Source organism: Eptatretus burgeri, chromosome 9 (genome assembly GCF_056783735.1).
Source record: "Eptatretus burgeri isolate ZD-2024b chromosome 9, Ebu_testis_v1, whole genome shotgun sequence".
In the NCBI taxonomy this organism is placed as follows: domain Eukaryota; kingdom Metazoa; phylum Chordata; class Myxini; order Myxiniformes; family Myxinidae; genus Eptatretus; species Eptatretus burgeri.
The window spans coordinates 102,978,827-102,998,894 of record NC_140969.1 but is presented as its reverse complement, the minus strand read 5'-3'; the positions used below and the strand labels follow the sequence as shown (position 1 = coordinate 102,998,894).

Below are 20,068 nucleotides of genomic sequence, written 5' to 3'. Positions count from 1 at the left end.
ATGCCAACCCCATACCAAGGGTACAGAAAGATCTGAACGGCACCAGCACTACTTGTAAAAACAAAAGGAAAAGAAAAGAGACACATGATGGAGGAGAGGCCAAGAGGTTGTGTCGTGGAGATGCCAATGTGGGACGTGGTGACGTTTCTTGCCAAGAGCTGTGAGTCCCCTTTCTAACTCCATCACTTTGTGCAATGTCATGATATCGGAGCATGTACGGGAGGAAGTGCAGGAACTCCCTTGTATTTGTTAATCCTGTAAATATTGATATATCTGTGGATGTACATTTGCATATTAACATGGAAGGATGACAACTTGATGAAGGGTCCATTCGTTTCGGATGCAGTACATGCCTGCTGGGTTACATCATTGCTCGAAGCATGGCTGTTGGTTCGAGCAGGAACTTGTCAATGGTCCAGTGTACCGGTGAGAGCTCACGGACACTTTGTGGTGGAACCGTGGGATCTTTAACCTCCACCAACTGATGCTAACGAAGGGGTTAATGAATACCTTCGTCAGCGGTTGCTGGTGATCAGAAGATTCGGTTTCCGCTTACTCTCCACCTCTGCTGTTTATGACTCACTTTATTACTCCTACCCAACACTTCAACACCATCTTAAGGACGGACACGTTCCTCTCGGGGACACTGAACATTTTGACTTTGTAGAGGGAAGATGGCTGGACGAGGTGTGACTCGCTTGGGACTTTAAGATGTGAGCCATCATGGGGCGAGGGGGGTCATGATTTCATCACAAATGGAAGTGACCTTCAACATTCCGTTTCCCTCCTATCAAGGTCTCCATTGGAAATCGCTCCCCAAGAGCCACAGCGGGAGAAGGGCAGCAAAAGGAAGAGAGAGTGTGACGATGAGGACGAGGAGGAATTGTGGGAGCAGAAGAGTACAAAGAAAAGAGAAAGGAAGAATAATACACTGAAAGGGACCACACACACTGGCGATGGGTCCGGTGAATGCAGTCAAGATGAAGAACGAGGAACGAATGGAAGGTTGTGCCGAGTTCCCCTTCACCTGCCGGCACAACTCGAACACCAGGTGTGCTCCTTCATCAAATATCGTTTGTTGAGCCTCCCCCTTGCTTGGGGAAGGCTTGTTGCTGTTGTCGGGTTTGTTTCCGCAATTATCGTCCCCTATTTTTAATTGGAACCACAAGTTTCTTCGACCCCTCGGAGTAGTAAACCCCCATTTAGAAAGTTATTATGATCATTATTTTCTTCCTGCACTCCTTACACTCGAAATTCCCAAACCGTATCAATTACCGAGCTGGATATCGGAGCCCGCTGGAACTTTCGCAATGAAATTTTACATCAATAATGTGAATGTGAAGTCGGTGGGGTTGATATCATGTCTTTTGATGTTGACCTAATTTTTAAGGTCATGACCTAATGGTAGTAATTTTAATATTTTTTTACATAACTCGACGATAGTTCAGCCGATCGGAATGAAATTTCCCTCCGTAGCGAGCTTCGATCAAGAAGTATTCGTTCTCATTGTCCATCATACCTTTCCGGGTATCATTCCATCAGTCTGGGCTCTGACAGATATTCACATGGTTTTGAGCCTTGTATTGATGGTTGTGGTTGCCTCACCTCATTGCAGCTCACCTGACCTGGCATTTCGACCTCGGTGTGGTGGCAGATTGAGGCTGTTTTACAACAGAGCTTTTTTCCTGTCGGGATACAGTGGAGATGCTCGACAAAGCCATCAATGCCTCCTCCACCAAGACTGTATCCTCATGGATTGGTTCACAGGACATGACGTCACTTTTTAAATTTCAATTGTTTTTGAAATGTTTAAGCCTGCATATCCATCAACAATTATTTTAATGTTTTATTTCTTCACATCTTTCTTCTTGTGAACGACCAATATGGATTGCGCTAAAGTTTCATGTCCAGGTTCTGCAGCCATGTCGCTGCCTCAGGTGTGAGTTGGTGGAGAGCTAATCTCCAATCTTTCTCTTTGCAGCCTTTTTGTCATCCTCGTGATGAGTTTCCCGGAGTATGGCTACGTCAATGTTGTAGTCCTTCAGGATGTTGGCGAGGATCTCACAATTAGGAAATGTCAGCCCCTCAACAATGAGTTGGGGGATGTGGAGGAGGGACCTACTGGTCTAGTTGTGGTCCATGGCTTTTGACCTTGAAAAGGACTTTATTTAGTGCTTCGCAATCTCGAGCCCCATTGCTCGGGTTTGTCCCGAGTGCGTCGGTGGTATTGGTCAGTTAATGACATCAGTCCTGATAACTTCAGAGTGTAAAATGGTTGAATATCATTTAACAGGAGCACCACGTGGAGGTTGTCATCTCGCTCCCTTTTCTTCATTCATGTGTCCTGTGTTTGTGCTGAAAACCCTGGTGACTTCTTCTGTAAATCGGAGTTGTCCATCGCTTCTTCTTCTCCATCTGTCTCAAACACTAATCTTCCTTCAGGCACACTCACTTTTTCACTTTTACCTTCCTGGCCAATATGTAAGCACTCTCAGCTTATTCTGCCACGAAGGTTTAGTACGACCTCCTTCGAAGCATTCAGTAACCCAGCTCTTCACCCCAGTCCTGACAGGTGTGAACACTTTTCCAAGAACACTCACGGTTTCCAAACATAAATCGTTTTGTACGAAACACACACAAACTGCTCCACATTTCCCTCTCAACACCATTGGGCTTCCTCTTGCCTCTCACCCCGATCGAGCCTGCACCTCCATCCCTACATCTTGCTCAATCACACTACCTTGCCCCCCTCCCCCACTACCCTCATGATCCCATCGTTGTTCACATTCACACCTTTTCACTCTGGTCCACGAATATCAGAGGCCTACCTGCCTGTCTACCTGCAAGCTTTTCTTCACCTGAGCAAACGCTGTCCTCCTTTCACCTGTAACTGCACATTGAAATTACACCATGTTATAAACACCAGGACACCTCCATTATCATCTCTGTTCCACCAAACGAGAATTTTGTGTTCCCGGAATTGGTTCTTCATTTTGTCTTTGTCTCCTGTTTTGTATTTTCCAAGAGTCTGTGATGGATGCAGATTGCTGGGGATCATCATGGTGTTTATCTTTCTCCACGAGAGGTTTTCATCGTGAGCTATTGTAACACTCATTTGGTAAAACACTCACTAATTGTTACAACCTTGTGCGAGTCCCTTCATCTGAACCTTCCTTGCCATGTTTTCCAAGTGATCGTACAGTTCCCCTTGGAATGTTTGTGACAATCCTGTTTTTCAAAGTTTTTCAGAAGTGAAATGATCTCACAAGATGTCACCTTTTGTACCCCTTCTTGTCATATCCTCGTGTGTTTGTGTAATTCTATTGTTGCAGGTGAACCGCCTAGAAGGTCACGTCATGGAGGAAGGAGTACAGGGATTCCAGCAGGAGGATGTTATAAACATGGTATAAACACCAGGATTGTCATCTCGCTCCCTTTTCTTCATTCACGTGTCCTGTGTTTGTGCTGAAAACCCATGTGACTTCTCCTGTAAATTGGGGTTGTCCATTGCTTCTTCATCTTGTGCTGTGTTCTGATTGAACGTACCTGGATCGGCACCTGCAGAGGAACCCAGGTACGGTTTGAAACAGCAAAGGGCCGACCGTGTGTCGCTCTTCTTTATTTATTTATGTACTTTTGTCAGTGGGATTATTATTTATTTATAAATTACCTTGGTAGGATTTGATTTTTATCCGTAAATGTCGATAAGCATCGATTTCAAATCACTCTCACAGATGAGATTCTTGTGGTTTTAGTATTATGATACACAAAGCTAAGATGAACTGCGATTGGTCTGGAATCTTTCTTCATTCAGGATATCTGATCATGTCAGGAGAGTAAATGCTTCTTGAATCATTTTTTATTGGAACTTATTCTTTGTTCTTGCACCAACCAGTGGAATATGCTGTGTCCAGTGTCTTCTATATCTCATTCCATGTGGATGGAGAGACAAGATGTCTGCCGTTCAACATTTGAAAGACGAATGGAGTTCATCCTGGTAAAATATTTCTCTTCTTGCACGTTTTGTAATATCCTTGCCCTTGCACATTCCTCGCTGGAACGAACCAAAGGGGCGCACCACTCACTCCTCGAAGAATGCTCCACTCACTCCTCATGGAATGCTTCACTCGCTTCTCTTACAATGCTCCACTTGCTCACCCCTTATAGAAGCTGTGTTCTCCCCTTCTCGAGCTGTGTTCTCCCCTTCTGAAGCTGTGTTCTCCCCTTCTGAAGCTGTGTTCTCCCCTTCTCGAGCTGTGTTCTCCCCTTCTGGGGCTGTGTTCTCCCCTTCTGAAGCTGTGTTCTCCCCTTCTGAAGCTGTGTTCTCCCCTTCTGAAGCTGTGTTCTCCCCTTCTGAAGCTGTGTTCTCCCCTTCTGAAGCTGTGTTCTCCCCTTCTGGAGCTGTGTTCTCCCCTTCTGAAGCTGTGTTCTCCCCTTCTGAAGCTGTGTTCTCCCCTTCTGAAGCTGTGTTCTCCCCTTCTGGAGCTGTGTTCTCCCCTTTATTCATTCCCAAACTCCCTGGACCCTGTTTATGACACAACACTTGGTTCGCAGCTTTGAAATATTAAGCGTCACATAAACCATTGCTGTGATACACAGGTAGATCATGACATCACCTGGGTTTGAATCCCGACACGGATATAAACTGTCACCCTGGTGTTTCACATGCAGGATATTCATTTCTCCATGCGCTGAAAACAATGTTTTTTTCAGGATAAATGACATTTATATAAAAAAAATTTTTTTTATAGATTCGCGATCCCTGAGAAGACTCGACCGAACCACAATGTCTCCATCCCAGGATTGAAGCCAAGAGATGTTTATTTTCAAGGCTGTAACACTCCTGTGTGAATCTCCTGACATGTTTAACATGACTACTCGACTGGAATGAAAATTCTCTTCTGGTTATTGCAACACGACGTCAGGTCTGTCTTTTGGGACCGTCAATGTGAACATGTAACTCAGTGCGACCTGCAGCATGGTCGGAATGTCAGCGACAACACCGACCCGCCCTCGCTGGCCTTGTTTGTGTGGAGGGTGACTGTGTCATCCTGTCAAGACTAAAAACAGCACCTGACAAAGGGCGGATGAGCTTCCTTCAGGAACCAATGACCACCCAGTAAGGAGATGGTGTCTCCTCAAAAAATGTAATCCAGGTGTACTACAGGTGTGAAGTAGTCGCTCTCACTCTTTGTGATGCTGAAGATGTCATCTCCTCGTTTTTTCTTGTGTTTCACATTGAAATGAAAGAAGGAATGAAACTCATCTTTGTACATTTATTAACACTCCAGTGTGTTGAGATGAAACTTGAGTCGGAGACATCTCGTTATTTGATTGGTTCTTGAGTTCTTATCGGTGTTGAGATGATCTTTGTGTTCATGTGTTTAAAATTCTCCAGTTTTGTCTGTTTTCCCCCCAATTCAGTGTTACCTTGATAAGTGTTTTCGTACATTGTTTTATTTCATATCTTTTTGTGCGAAACATTTCTCTTGAGTGGTTACGACCAAAAGTCAATGGTTTCGTGTTAACGGATTCACAAAGTTGTCTTTCTTTATTAAAATTATTCTGGTGTGAATTTCCTCTTTTCTCCACTTCTTACTCTGTGCTGATATGACCATTGTGTTGTTTTAATAAATACGAAGTTCATGGAATGTTCTTTGTTGTCATTTGTTGAGAAGAATAGTTGTGAAATGTTTTCTGCCTCCTGATTCATTCACAGGTTTTAAACATTGATGGACATTCTCAGTGAGCCAAAAGGTATTTCTGATGTGGTAAACTGATACACCAGCCGTGTTGACAGATTTCTCTGCAAAAGTTAACGTCAGGTCAGGCCAGTTATGGGAGCATGCGCCGGAGCAGCATGTCACAGTGTCCACTTTCAGCTCCGTCTGGCTACCCCCCCCAGCAGATGCCTGGCACGTCCCCATTTCCTTGAGATGCCTATCAACCTGGTGCAACCACGAGGCACGTGATCAGCCTTTTGGCCTCCTCTACTCACGAGTCCAAAGTGGTGAGCAGGATCAGTGTCGGGAAAATGAGCCACATGTCCATCCAGCAGCAGGTGACGCTCACGGACTATACAGAAAGCAAATCTCATCTGAATCTCTCTCAGCAACCGCTCGTTGTACATAAAGTCTGACCAACAATGGCCAACAATTCTCCAAAGAAACATGTCACTGAAAGAGTTAAGTCTTCATCTCAGATCTCTGGTCAGAGTCCAAGTGTCACATCCATAGAGCAAGACTGGAAGCACCAAGGACTTAAAGACTCGGACTTTGGTCCTCCTAAATAGGTACCGACAGCGCCACATCCCATGATCAAGTGAATCCATGACTCCCCAGGTCTGACTCAGACGTCTATTGGCCTCTGGTTCACAACATGCAGATACATGAGTATCACTGCCAAGATAAGTGAATCTCTGTGTGAGTCCAACATCCTTGCCACAAACAGGTATAGACAAGATAACAGCATCCAAGATGTCATTGAAAGCCTCGATCTTCGTTTTTATGCAGGAAACCGGTAATCCCAATGGCTCCGACTCCTCATTCAATGCGTCGAGCAGCCCCAGAAGGATATCCAGCATCTGCGCAAAGATGACTGAATCATCTGTTTAATCAAGGTCAGAGATCGTGATATTCCTAAACAATGCACCGCAACTTGATCTCTCCGACTTCCTCCCCAGAATCCAGTCCATAAAAGTGCTGAAAAATGTGGGGGCCAGTACACACCTCTGAAGAACTCCAGTAACAACTGGAAATGTCAGAGATGGAACGACCACACCTCACAACACGCTCAGTTCCAGAGTACAGTTCAGAATTCAGATTGATCAGGTTTGGTGGCATCCATGAAGACTGAGAATCTTCAAGAGGGCATCCAGATTCACGGAATCGAATGCTTTGCAGTGTTCAACATAGGCTGTGAGCATCCCCTGCTGAAACTCTCATCGACATTCCGTGAGGACCCAAAGAGCAACAAAACGGTCATTCATTGACCTCTTTGGTGTTTCACTGCTCTGGGTACTGGTGCTGAGGCAGATCGTGGCGAGCTCCATCAAGAATTATCCGAGGAAAGACCTTGCCTGGCACTGAGAGCAATGTCACCCCTCAGTGGATGTTGCAGTCCTGATGATCACCCTTCCTTTTAGAGAGAGGGCCAACAAGGCCCCTCTTCCAGTCAGTTGGGATGATGCCTGTGATCAGACATAGAATAGTAATGTATACAACGACACGAGTGCAGCGTTTTCAACAGCCTTAAGAAGTTCAGCATGGATGCTACAAATCCCATGAGCTTTACCTCATTTCAACCGGTTCACCGTAGCCTGCGTTTCGACAAATGATGGTGGTTCACAGTTGATTGGAGCGCCAGCAATAGTGATAGTTACACCCCTGATATCCAACTCAACAGCCTGATGGTCAGCCTGGTAGAACCGCTTAAAGTAACCAGCCCGGCGGGCCTTAACTTCGGACTCCTCTGTCAAAAGCCAACCACACTCCGCTCAAACTGCAGTGCACCGATGGATAGGCTTGGAGGAACGCAATGCACTAATTCCTCTATAAGCAGGACAAGTTCACTTGACCACAGATTCCTCGCACACACGACTCCTTGTCCGCCCTCATTGCAGCGCGTACAGTTTTAAGCCTCAACTTGCTGAACAGCTCAGCTCTGCCATTCAGTCTGGCCTGCGACTCTCATCAATGGAATTAAGTGTCATTTGGGAGACAAAGTTCTGCTTCGCCTGAAGGTGGGTTCCAAGACATTCTTCTGGTTGTGGAAATGATACAGGTAACAAGACCAAGATATCCACTTTTTGGCTTCATTCTGCCTCAACGTTGATGTGCACACAAGTTGAAGACAGTTTTCTTAATTTTTGTGCTTCCTTGCAACACAAAATCCAATGTGTGGATCTCCCTGTCTTTGGATGGATTCCTTGCAATCCAACGTGTGGATCTGTCAGGTCAGGTTCGATCTGTGACCTGCTCCAGGTACCATGTAAACCTGTACTAACCTGTTCCATGGTCGGGTTGTCGGCGACTAAACCGTCTCCCCAACCAGGTTTTCTGGTGAGGAGGGTGTTTGGATATGGACACCCAGCAGGATTAAAAACAAAACCTGTCAAAGGGCGGAGGAGCTCCTTGTGAGCCAACGGCCATCCATATCTAGTGCCCAACTGTGTCTGCGGACGTCCTCCTGCAGTTGGGTTACTTCTTATTAGGAGGTTGGTGGCAGGATTTGCACTCCGGCCACCGTAAAACCCTTCATTCCGCAAAACGCAAAAACGCAAAAAAATCTGAAAACCCACTCCGTGGGAGTACCTCCTGTGCAGCTTCCCTTCGCAGGGCAGCTCACCGGATGACAGGATTGGGGCAAAGCCTTCGGGACCCCCAATATTTGATAGGAGGGAAACCACGGGGTAACCTCCCTGGGTCAGATTGCGGGAGAGTGTGTCGGAGTGGTGCTGAGGTGTCGTCTACCAGACGGCGGTCTCCTTGGGTTAACCTGAGGCGGTCCCTTTGGGTGGGTGCCTGGAATGTCCTATCCCTCAGAGAGGATGATCACCTGTCTCTGTTATCATCTCAGCTCAAGCGTTTGGACATCGGGATTGCAGCTCTCTCTGAGGTTCGGAGACCGGATTGCGGCGAGATCATGATGGGTGGTTACACCTACTATTGGTCTGGTCGCTCTGATGGTTACCATACCCAAGGAGTTGCTGTAGCTATGTCCAATAAGCTGACCCCAATGATAATTGAGGTAACACCGGTCAACGAGCGCATTATGAGATTAAGGATTCGCCACTCCTTAGGTGTCATTTCCCTGGTCTCTATTTATGCTCCGACTGAGGCGAGTGATCTCACCGTGAAGGACACATTCTACGCCACACTCGAGTCTGTGGTTGATCAGTGCCCCAGACGAGATACACTTCTAGTCTTGGGGGATTTCAATGCATCGACTGGAACTGATAGGGATGGTTATGAGGTGTGTGTTGGTCCCCATGGGTCAGGAACTATGAACCAGAATAGCACTAAGTTCCTTGACTTTGCAAGAAGTCATGGACTTAGGGTGGCTGGTTCATGGTTTCAGCGCCCGCAAGCTCATCGCTGGACTTGGTATTCCAACGCTGGCGGTGTGGCAAAGGAGATTGACCATGTCCTCATTGACGGTCGTTGGAGGATGATCCAGAACTGCAGGGTCTACCGGAGTGCTCAGTTCCTCAATACTGACCACAGGCTTGTTGTAGCAACTCTAAAGCTGCACCTTAAATCCTGGAGAATGGTACCATCCCAGCCTAGGCTGGATGTTGCCAAGCTCAGGGATGAGAGAGTAGCTGAGGAGTTTGCGAACAGGCTGAGTGGACACTTGGGGGTCTGGGTGCTTTGGGGGTCCTGAAGAGTTGTGGAGCACCTTCAAGACCACGGTCCTTGATGTTGCCGGTGGATGCCTTGGAGTTCACCGCAGGGCAAAGAAGAATTTTGTCTCTCAAGGGACACTGGATACCATTGACCAGAGTCGCAGGGCCAGGCTGAATGGCAGAGCTGAGCTGTTCAGGGAGCTGAGGCGTAAAACTGTACGTGCACTGAGGGTGGACAAGGAGGCCTATGTGCGAGGAATCGTGAGGGGGTAGAGCATCACCTGTGGACAGTTGATTCTCGTCCCGCTTACAGGGGAATTCACGCATTACGTTCATCCAAGCCCATCCCTCGGAGCACTGCAGTTCGAGCAGAGAGTGGTAGGCTCTTGACAGAGGAGTCTGAAGTGAAGGCCCGCTGGGCCGGTTACTTTGAGCGGTTGTACCAGGCTGATCCCCCAGCTGCCGAGTTGGACGTCAAGGGTGTTACAATCCCTGTTGCTGACCCTCGAATCAACTGTGGTCCACCATCGCTTGTGGAAACACGGGCTGCGGTGAACCAGTTGAAACGGGGCAAAGCTCCAGGGATCTGTGGCATCCATGCTGAACTTCTCAAGGCTGGGGGAAATGCTGCACTCGTGTCGTTGCATGCAGTTTTGTGCTCTGCCTGGAACACAGGCATCATCCCAGCTGACTGGAAGAGGGACCTTGTTGTCCCTCTCTGGAAAGGGAAGGGTGATCGCCAAGACTGCAACAACTACCGAGGGGTGACGCTGCTCTCAGTGCCGGGCAAGGTCTTTGCTTGGATAATTCTTGATAGGGTTCGCCACCATCTGCTTGAGCAACAGCGTCCAGAGCAGTCAGGCTTTACACCAAAGAGGTCAACGATTGACCGTATCCTTGCACTTCATGTCCTCACCGAACGCAGACGAGAGTTTCGGCAGGGGCTGCTTGCAGCCTATGTTGATCTCTGTAAAGTGTTCGATTCAGTGAATCGGGATGTCCTCTGGAGGATTTTTGGTCTTCGTGGGGTGCCACCAAAACTGATCGATCTGATGTCTGAACTCTACTCTGGTACTGAGAGTGCTGTGAAGTGTGGTGGTACCATCTCTGACTTATTTCCAGTTGTTACTGGAGTTCGTCAGGGATGTGTACTTGCCCCCACACTTTTCAGCACTTGTATGGACTGGATTCTAGGGAGGATGTCGGACAGATCAAGTTGCGGTGCATCGTTTGGCAATGTCAAGATCTCGGACCTTGATTTTGCAGATGATGCAGTCATCTTTGCGGAGACTTTAGACATCCTTTTGGGGGCCCTCGAGGTGCTGAATGAGGAGTCGGAGCCGTTGGGATTACGGATTTCTTGGGTCAAAACTAAGATCCAGGCTTTCGGTGACATCTTGGATGCTGCTGTCCTGTCTGTGTCTGTTTGTGGTGAGGATGTTGAGGTCGTGGATAGATTCACTTACCTTGGCAGTGATATTCATGTCTCCGCAGGTTGTGAGCCGGAGGTCAATAGACGTCTGGGTCGGGCCTGGGGAGTCATGGATTCACTGGATCATGGGGTGTGGCGCTGCCGGTACCTGTGCGGGAGGACGAAAGTCCGAGTCTTCAGGTCCTTGGTACTTCCAGTCTTGCTCTATGGGTGCGAGACTTGGACTTTGACCAAGGATCTGAGACGGAGACTTAATTCCTTTGGTACCAGGTCTCTTCGGAGAATCCTTGGCTATCGCTGGTCGGATTTTGTGTCCAACGAGTGGTTGCTGAGAGAGACTCGGATGAGATTTGTTACCTGCATAGTCCGTGAGCGTCAGCTGCGGCTGTATGGGCATGTGGCTCGTTTTCCTGACGCTGATCCTGCTCACCAGATTCTCTCAGCGAGGGAGTCTCATGAGTGGAGGAGGCCAGTGGGCCGACCACGTGCCTCATGGTTGCAGCAGGTTGACCATCATCTCAAGGAGATGGGGATGGGCCTGGCATCTGCCTGGGGGATGGCCAGACGGAGGCCCCTGGAGTACCGGCGGAAAGTGGACGCAGCGACGCGCTGTTCTGGCACATGCTCCCATACCTGACCTGACCTTGCAACAACTTCTTCATGAAGTTTGATTGTGTAACATCATGCCCATTGCAAATAGACACAAACGCCAAGGTGGGGGTGAAATTATGTATTGTTGCGGGCCGGGGGGGGTGGTCGGTGGCGATAAACGACCACTTGGTGGAGCAGTGGAGTCGTCTCCCACCGAACACCCGGAATTTAGGTCGTGACTCTCGGATAAGTCCGAGAGTTCATGGATCCCTTGGCGGAACGTGGTCGCCAATATTTTGACGGCGTGGGGTAGGGTTAGTTGCCTAATTTCAATATACCTAAATACCCACGTCGTCCAACGACCGGGGAAAACCACACCCTCGACGGACCTCGGGCGGAACGGACCGTTTACCAAGCCAGATCCGGGTGTAAACCGAGCAGGGATTACCAAGATCCGTCGGTCCAAGTGGCAACTTACCGGCCCGAACGGCCTTACTAATTCTCAAACCCGCACCATGCTAGGCCAACGAAAGCACGAACAACGAACTGGAACATTTAACAGGGGTTTATTTATCTCCCTATAATTCCAGCAATGTGTGTGTGTGTGTGTGTGTGTGTGTGTGTGTGTGTGTGTGTGTGTGTGTGTGTGTGTGTGTGTGTGTGTGTGTGTGTGTGTGTGTGTGTGTGTGACCGCTGTTTCTCAACAACCACTGGTCCGATCTAATTGAAACGTGCCAGGTATATTGCTGGGGCCCTGTTGACGTGCCTTTTCAAAGTTTGATATTAATCGGATAAGTGCTTCCCAAGTTATGGCCATTAATTTACCAACCAATGAAAGGACACGTTGCTGCGCAGGCGTGGCTGTGTCGGCCAGTGCGCGGCCGGCCGATAATGACGTCACGTTATTACGGTTACGATGGAGATCGGTGCATTAGTTACCGTGGCGTAGGAGTGGCAATGGTCAATGGCAGCGAATGTCATGGCAAGCAAAGACAGGGAGGTAAATGATTTTAATTAACTCTGTGTGTGTAAGTATCACAGCAGTTGTTACTTCAATGCAAGCGATAATTTGTGGAAACGGTCCATGCTCTTCCTTGGGACGGAGCCTCGATCTGAGGGGTTTGAGGCTCCGCCCAAGCCTTCAGCCGAAAACACGTGGGCAATGGCGACCGGTCGAGTGTGGGATGGTGGCGTTGTTGTAGTGGATGTCGTAGTAGTTGACAAGGAAAAACCGAGCGAAAAAATAACTCGAAGCGCACACATGTAATTCCCATTAGACAGAAGGAAGGATTCTAACTATAAAGACATACTATCGAAATAACTAACTTTGGGACCTGAATGTTGAGTGCGCATGGTTTCCAGATTCGGAACAGTATTTCAATCAAGGTACATGTACAGAACTAGTCAGTTGGAGTGTGCAGTGCAAGAGGTTCGTAAATGGTGTGATGGAGAAAGTGTAGCTCAGTTGCTGATGTTGAAGACCTTCGGGTCCTCTTGGCCTCAATGCTGCAAGCTGAAGTACTTGTGTGAATAGTTCTCCCAAGAGAGAAAGAGAGCCTGGGCCCTGGAGGGATCCCAGGGTGCTGATTGCTTCCTGGTGGTGCCTTACACCTGGGCGAGCCTCTCGTGCATGAGTTGGACCTGACGTGGTCTGGGGCAGTTGGGTTTCCTTTCCTTACCTCCCACTGAAGGTCGACGGAGGTTATGTTTTCACGCCTGTGTGTCTGGTTGTCTGTGACCAGGATATCTCAAAAAGTTGAAGATGGATTCGGACAAAATTTAGTGGAGAAGTTGGGTGTGTGCCAAGGACGAAATCGTTAGATTTTGGTGAAAAATACAAGAATTTTAAAGTGATTCTTCATCATTTAGAGATAGGATGAAAAACAATATGTGGCACGATATTTCAAAAAGTTGTGGATGACTTATGACAAAACGAGGTTGATGAGTTGGTGAGATGACAAGAACAAGCCGATGGTAATTTCGTTCAGGTTCAGGTCCTGATCCAGATCCATCCTATCAGTGGGATCAAATATCAACTGTTCAGCCTGGTGGAGGTATACGTTCTTCCCAGTATAGTTCTCGTTATTGCCCGTTATGGACTATATTCATGTGTTCAATCAACATGTGAAATACTGATGCGGTGTGGGGGCAGATCAAGGACACACCTGGCTTTTTGTGTGATTCCTCCTTTTGTATGTCTACACCCACAACCACCACCATACCCTTTGGTGGTTTGTAAGCTGGCTGCCCTTTGTTGTTTAACTCCTCCATGAGCCTGTAGACTCTTGTATAAAAACACAAGGTTTGATTCAAAAACGTTTGATGCATATTGTCCATTTAACATTATTAACAACACAAAAAGCACCTCAGGATAGTCTATGTGAGGCCTTAAAAATTTGGAAAAACCAGGAGCAGAGTGGGCCATCATCATCTCGACACCTACAAGGTTCTCCTGCTGGTCCCTGATCCGAGACCCAGACCCCCATCCTTGGAGTTGAATCCACACTGGCACGATATAATTCCAGGACATTACCATTTTTAAATGTCCATGATATTGTTGCGGTTTTGGAAACCACCTCCCTCCAAAGCAATAGCAACCACCATACAGCGGTCTCTCGACAGTTATTCCATTAATATACGTTCAGATAGTCCCTTCCCTTTTGTCTAGCAGGGCAACGGGACAGTGGGTTGTGTGGATCTCACAGTTAGGTCTTATATTTGTCTTCATTCCTACTCTTTTCATCTTCTTCCTGAAAAAATCAAAGCAGGCACTGCACTCAGACAGCCACCTGTAAAAACTGCAGCCACACACAATGTATACATCTTTACGAAGGGCAAGCGATGCAGCAAACAATAAACAACCTCCACCCTCTGTACAGGCCGCACGAGGCGTGTTCTTTTCAACCCATCTCTCCATTTAATAATCATATCTATCTTCTTCTTCAACTCAACCCGACATACATAATTATATCCAAACTTTTCCCTTAATTCCCTGACACAGATTAGGGCTGGCACCGTGCATCCCACCGCCTTTGATAACCGCAAACACGATGCTCGATGGTGGGTGGACCCGCACGCTGACCATGTGCTTAATGGTGGACTCGCGCACGGCCATGATACTTTATCATCATGAAGAACGGGGCACGAATTACCCACGTCTTTTGTCGGGTCTGCGCATGGGGTTACAATGACATCTTACCATCGGTCTTCACTCACCACGACGGCAACAAATGTCTCCTGCAGACGGCCAACATCCTCCCACACCTACGCCTCGATGCAGCTGCTACCAGGCAGAGGCATGCTGTGCGGCCGGATCGCTCGGGCCGCGTGGTGCACCGTGGAGCAGGCACATGGACCAGCGCCAACCACGGGTCGCCGGGACACGGCACGGGGTTCGGTGCAAAGCTATTCATATCACGGAGTTCGGTGCAAGGTCATTCATGTCATGGTGCTCGGAGCGAGACGATTCCTCAGCTTGGAACCATCTGGCCGGAAGTGAAGTGGAGCCGCTTCCAGTCATGGCGACCAGCTCGTGTGCTGGTCGGGGCCCAACCAGAGCGCCCGATTCGGGTGACGACACCGCTTCGGGTCATCGACCCCGCCCCACCGGATCTATAAAAGGACGGTCGTAGTCGTCGTCGTTCCTCGTGTGTCGTTCCAGAGTCGGCGTTGTTCCTGCCCATCGTTCCTTTCTTCATTCCTGTTGGCTCGTTCTGTCTGACTTGGGATCGACAACCTACCCATTCGCCTGCGGCTCAGTCTTTTTTACCAATTTGCTTGCTGGCTCTGCCTCTCTCCACCCATTGGCTTTTGGCTCCACCCAAGTTCCTACTCCAGGGTTACTTGCCTAATTTCAATATACCTCAATACCCACGCAGTCTAACTACCGTGGAACCACACCCTCGGTCGAGTCTGTCCGATCCGAGACGCAGGTAACGACTCGGATCCGGCGAAACCGAGCGGAGTTACCAGAGCCGCGCCGGACCAAATGAACAATTTACCCTCGCTATCTCTCAATACACAGCGTGCCAAGCCAATGAAAGAAACACAGAAACGAGCTGGAACATTTTACAAAAGGGATTTATTTATAGCAATATTCGGGGAGGGGAGACACAGAGCAGAGTTATCACAAATAAAAGAAATGTAATATGAAAAGAAAACACTTAAACAGCTCTATTTAACAGATGTGGCCCACGGACACACACACACACACACACACACACACACACACACACACACACACACACACACACACACACACACACAAACACACCCAAAATAACTGGACCCGTAGGTCGATCTCGGTCAAGCCGGGCCGGGGTACCTGTCCGCTTCGTGTGGCCACACCGACTCCGAACCACTGGTGGGACTCGAACCCACGACCCGAAGTCCACGGCTTAGGATCCTGGCTGCTCGACCACCAGACCTGCCCTCCAAAGGACCGCAGACTGCTCCAACTACGACCATCTGCAGAACCCTCTGCAGTCGCCACAATCACACGGTCTCCCGAAAAACTGGTCCAGACCAAGCCAATCTCCGACCGTCTGCCGCAATCGCCACGATCCTCCGAACTGCCGTCCTCTCCGCTTTCTTGAGGAGGGAGGCGCTTCTCTCCCCGCTACTCGCCTCCTGATTGGACGGTGGGTTGTCAGGCGACTCATGGCGGCCTCCCGATTGGCTGGGGCACGTGTGTGGTGCTCGCCCTCCGCTCATTGGCTGGAGGAAACGCTCTCTGCCCCTCCTCGGAACGGAGCTTCGACCCGAGGCAACGAAGGCTCCGCCCACGTCCTCAGCCAAAAACACGTGTGTAATGGCGACCGGTCGAGTGCGGGGTGGCGTTGTTGTAGTGGATGTAGTAGTAGTAGCTGTAGTTGTTGTTGGTGGTGAAGAAGCAAAGATGGGCGTTGTTGTCGTTGTTGGTGGTGTAAAAATCCCAACTATAAAATAATTCACAACGCACATACAATTAATCACCCATTAAACATAGGGCGGGACCCTACCTAGAAACACATACTTACCGATATAACTGATCTATAAGGACTCTGGCTGTTGTGTGTGATGGGTTCCAGATTCGTAACAATATTATGCAAGAGAAGCATCGATCTGCACAGAAGATGAGTAGTTGCCATCTTGCCAGCATCTCCCCACCATGGGTAATCTGTGTCAATGTACAATATGCATTCAGATGCCAACAATTTCATCATCTTCATTTTCGCCAAATGCCAGCTGTGTTGTTTGTTCAACTTGACCCTCTCCAGTTTCCACAAGCAGGAGTACACTCAACGTCGTGCTTCTTGCATGTGCACCTCAAGCTGCTGCAGTCGGTCTGGTGGTTGCACCTGATGACCCGCAGCAGCTCCTCAGGAGCAGGAGCTCGGTCTGTCTGGAGGTGGGTGAGCCCCTTGTCGCTCTCCCACCATCCCCACTCTTTTTGAAGGAATCCATCCCCAGATCCATTCCATCTTTAACATCGCACTCCAAGTGAGACCGGGTGCTGTATAATAATGAGCTGGGTCTAATCCTGAGGAATCCTTATTCTGAAAGACCTCTCGAAAGGCTTCAAACACATCGGCCAACAGCAGAACATCAGTCTTGACACAGAGGTCGTGGTATTCACGTAGGTTTTTGATATTGACCTCATTCCACAAATTTTTCTGTGTGCGTTGATATTCTTTATCATCAATATGACGTTTATTAAGTTTGTGAAAAAGTTCTCTTGAGGAGGGAGTTGTGTTTCATTAAATCTGTCAAAGTGGTCCATGTAGTCAAAATGATATACCTACTCTACACCTCTTAATGAAAAGAGTTCCATTTCATCCTGATTTGAGAAATGACTGGATATTAGAAAATGATATGAAACTTGAAGCAAATTTCGATAATGAACTGGATCAATACATTTGCACTAATCAAGAAATCTTATAAGAGTTTTGTGCTTCATTCAAATTGATTTGGTGCAAGAGATGTAGTTCTGGTCTGTGTTAGGAAGAGGAGATATGTTCCCAACTGTCGAGAGTTCATGTATGAACAAATTGAGTTTGTTGTAGTTTGCATTATTGTAAATAAAGACAGGAATGAAAAAGGAAGTTTGTAATTGAGATTACGACTTTGATGAGCAGGTCCTCCGTATTTTCCTGAAATACGACAATGATCTCTCACCTTGACGTCGGTGATTTCATCTTGGCAAATATGGCAAATGTTCGATTATTTAAACTCATTTTTCTCGTCTTGAGATAACCTTTTAGAAGGGTTTGTTACCCCCACCACCGAAGGTGTAAGGAGGGTATGTTTTCACCTTTCTGTCTGTTTATGTGCAGGATATCTCAAAATGTTGTGGACAGATTTGGATGACATTTGGACAGGTTGGATGTGTGATAAGGACAAACTGATTCGATTTTGGTGAAGAACCGGATCCGGATCCGGCAGGTAGAATTATGAAAGTGATTCTTCACCATTGAGAGATGGGGCCAAAATCGATAATTAGCATGATATCCCAAGTTGTGGATGGATTCGGACAAAACTTGGAGGGCATGTTGGGTGAGTGACCAGAAAGAATTGATAGAATTTTCCTGAAGATCCGGATGTGATAATTATTTAATTTTCAAAGTGATTCTTCACCATTAAGAGATGGGGCAAAAACCGATATATGGCACGATATTTCAAAAAGTTATTCGTCTCGATATGTTTCACTGGATCAGGCATTGCGGAGCAGAGGTATGCGCTCGACCGAGTGCCCTTGAAGTATGTCTCTGCATTGATCATTCTCGGTTCTCAGTAACCCTGTAATAAATACATTTTTTTCCAAATCACCAGTTCTCTTGACCCTTGTGATCCAGTGAAATTTGCTTGAAAATGTTTTGGTTGTTTGTGTCCTTTGTGACGTCATGAATAACAGGAAGTTTCCTGTTTGGAATAATTTTAAATTTTGTTTGATTTCCAGACAGACAGAGAGAGAGGGAGAGAGTAAAAAATGATCACTCCTCTGTGTACGTGTGTGCTCGGGACGAATTCAGAGCAAAGTAGTGTTAAACATCAGGTTCGTTTTCAGATTTATGTTCAAAATAAAACATTAAATTGAAATCAAGTTGTTCCTCAATAATCAACCGACATTTGTAGACAGAAGGACAGACGGACAGAAGTAAACCAATTGTTGAACCCTGCACCTCAGGTCACGTGTGTGGGATAAAAACATCCGATGTACAAGGTGAGCAATTATAATTCATCTTGATACAATATTTCCCAGACGTGGAGAGGTTTGCAGCCGTGTTGTAGTTCTGATTTTCAAAGGTGATGCAGCTGTGTCATGGTTCTAGAACCATCCACGTGATCAGAGCATGATTGATGACGTGCTGCTTTGTTTGCGTGAACAATGGGACCATTGTGACGTGAGTGAACTTTCCGGTAAATACCCCAAACAATTAAATATCTGGGAATGTAAATATCTCATTCCCTTCATCATGATGACGAGTTATCAGAGCCGATGTAACATGACCTGCACACACACACACACACACACACACACACACACACACACACACACACACACACACACACACACACACACACACACACACACACACACACACACACACACACACACACGATCTCCATTGTGTTCCGGTGTTCAGTTCCTTCTGACCATCACCTCAAACCGCTCCGTCGTCGATCACTCTCTGCAGGTATCAGATGAAATTCGAACCCCGAACCCTTTTAAAAACCATCGTTACACCAAACCACGACGAAATAAATCACCATTATTCCACAAACACAAACAAAAATGATAAATACAGTGAATGGGCTTTGCCGTGCAGGCACCAACCTCCTTCAGCGGTTCATCTGGACGATCCTTCATGTTTACCGGAAGTTACCGCCTGTACCACGTGATCAATCTCATGTCATCACCGTGACGTCTTTCAGAGAAAAGGAGTCACGTGATCAATCCAATGTCGTCACCGTGACGTCTTTCAGAGAGAAGGAAAACGAGTCACGTGATTAACGGTTTTTTGTGTGAAACTGACGTGGTGTCTTCCAATCCGTTTCGATATTAAAATCGGATCTTCTTCACATTCACAGTTATGATGTGAACGGATAATTCGAAAAAATCTAACGAAATTTAGTCAAAAATTTAATTTAATTAGTCAGCGCAGATGTTTGCCAAACGATCACACACAATAAATCGTACCAATACACCGCCTGGAGCATGTATTAATTACGAGGATCTGGAGTTTCCTGGGGAAAAACAAAAAACCCGACGTGAGTGATGAAATGATATAAATGTCAGAGGAGAATATAACAATTACAGTTTACGAGTCATGAAATAAAAACATTCTCGCACATTCGATTTTAGTTTTCTTCAGTCATTGAAACCAATTAATAAATCATACTTAACCCAATAACGTCCTTTAAGGGATATTTAACGTCCTTCGGTGAATGCTAGCAGATTGGATAGCCGACTTAACGTCGTTTCCAAAGGATCAGGTGTGCTCATTGATGCATCACCCTGCGCTGAACATCACCAGGACGACAGTTTACAGTCAGACTGGCAGTTTAACCCCCACCAGGTGGATGAGAGTGAAGTCCGCTCCCTCTGACCTGTCATCCCGTGAACCTCGAAAAGTGCTGGTTAACTTAGTTTGGTTATCTGGGTTTGGTTAACTTAGTTTAAAAAACATTTATTCAGTTTTTAATGTAAATTTATCATC

At 47.2% G+C, this 20,068-nt stretch overlaps 1 long non-coding RNA gene across 1 annotated transcript; it reads left to right on the top strand.

The window, feature by feature from the left end:
- Nucleotides 1-1,618: 1,618 nt before the first annotated feature.
- On the top strand, nucleotides 1,619-5,626 carry LOC147020778 (uncharacterized). The gene is made up of 3 exons (XR_015062111.1): nucleotides 1,619-3,574; nucleotides 3,896-3,997; nucleotides 4,752-5,626. It is a non-coding gene; the product is annotated as an uncharacterized LOC147020778 (long non-coding RNA).
- Nucleotides 5,627-20,068: the final 14,442 nt, after the last annotated feature.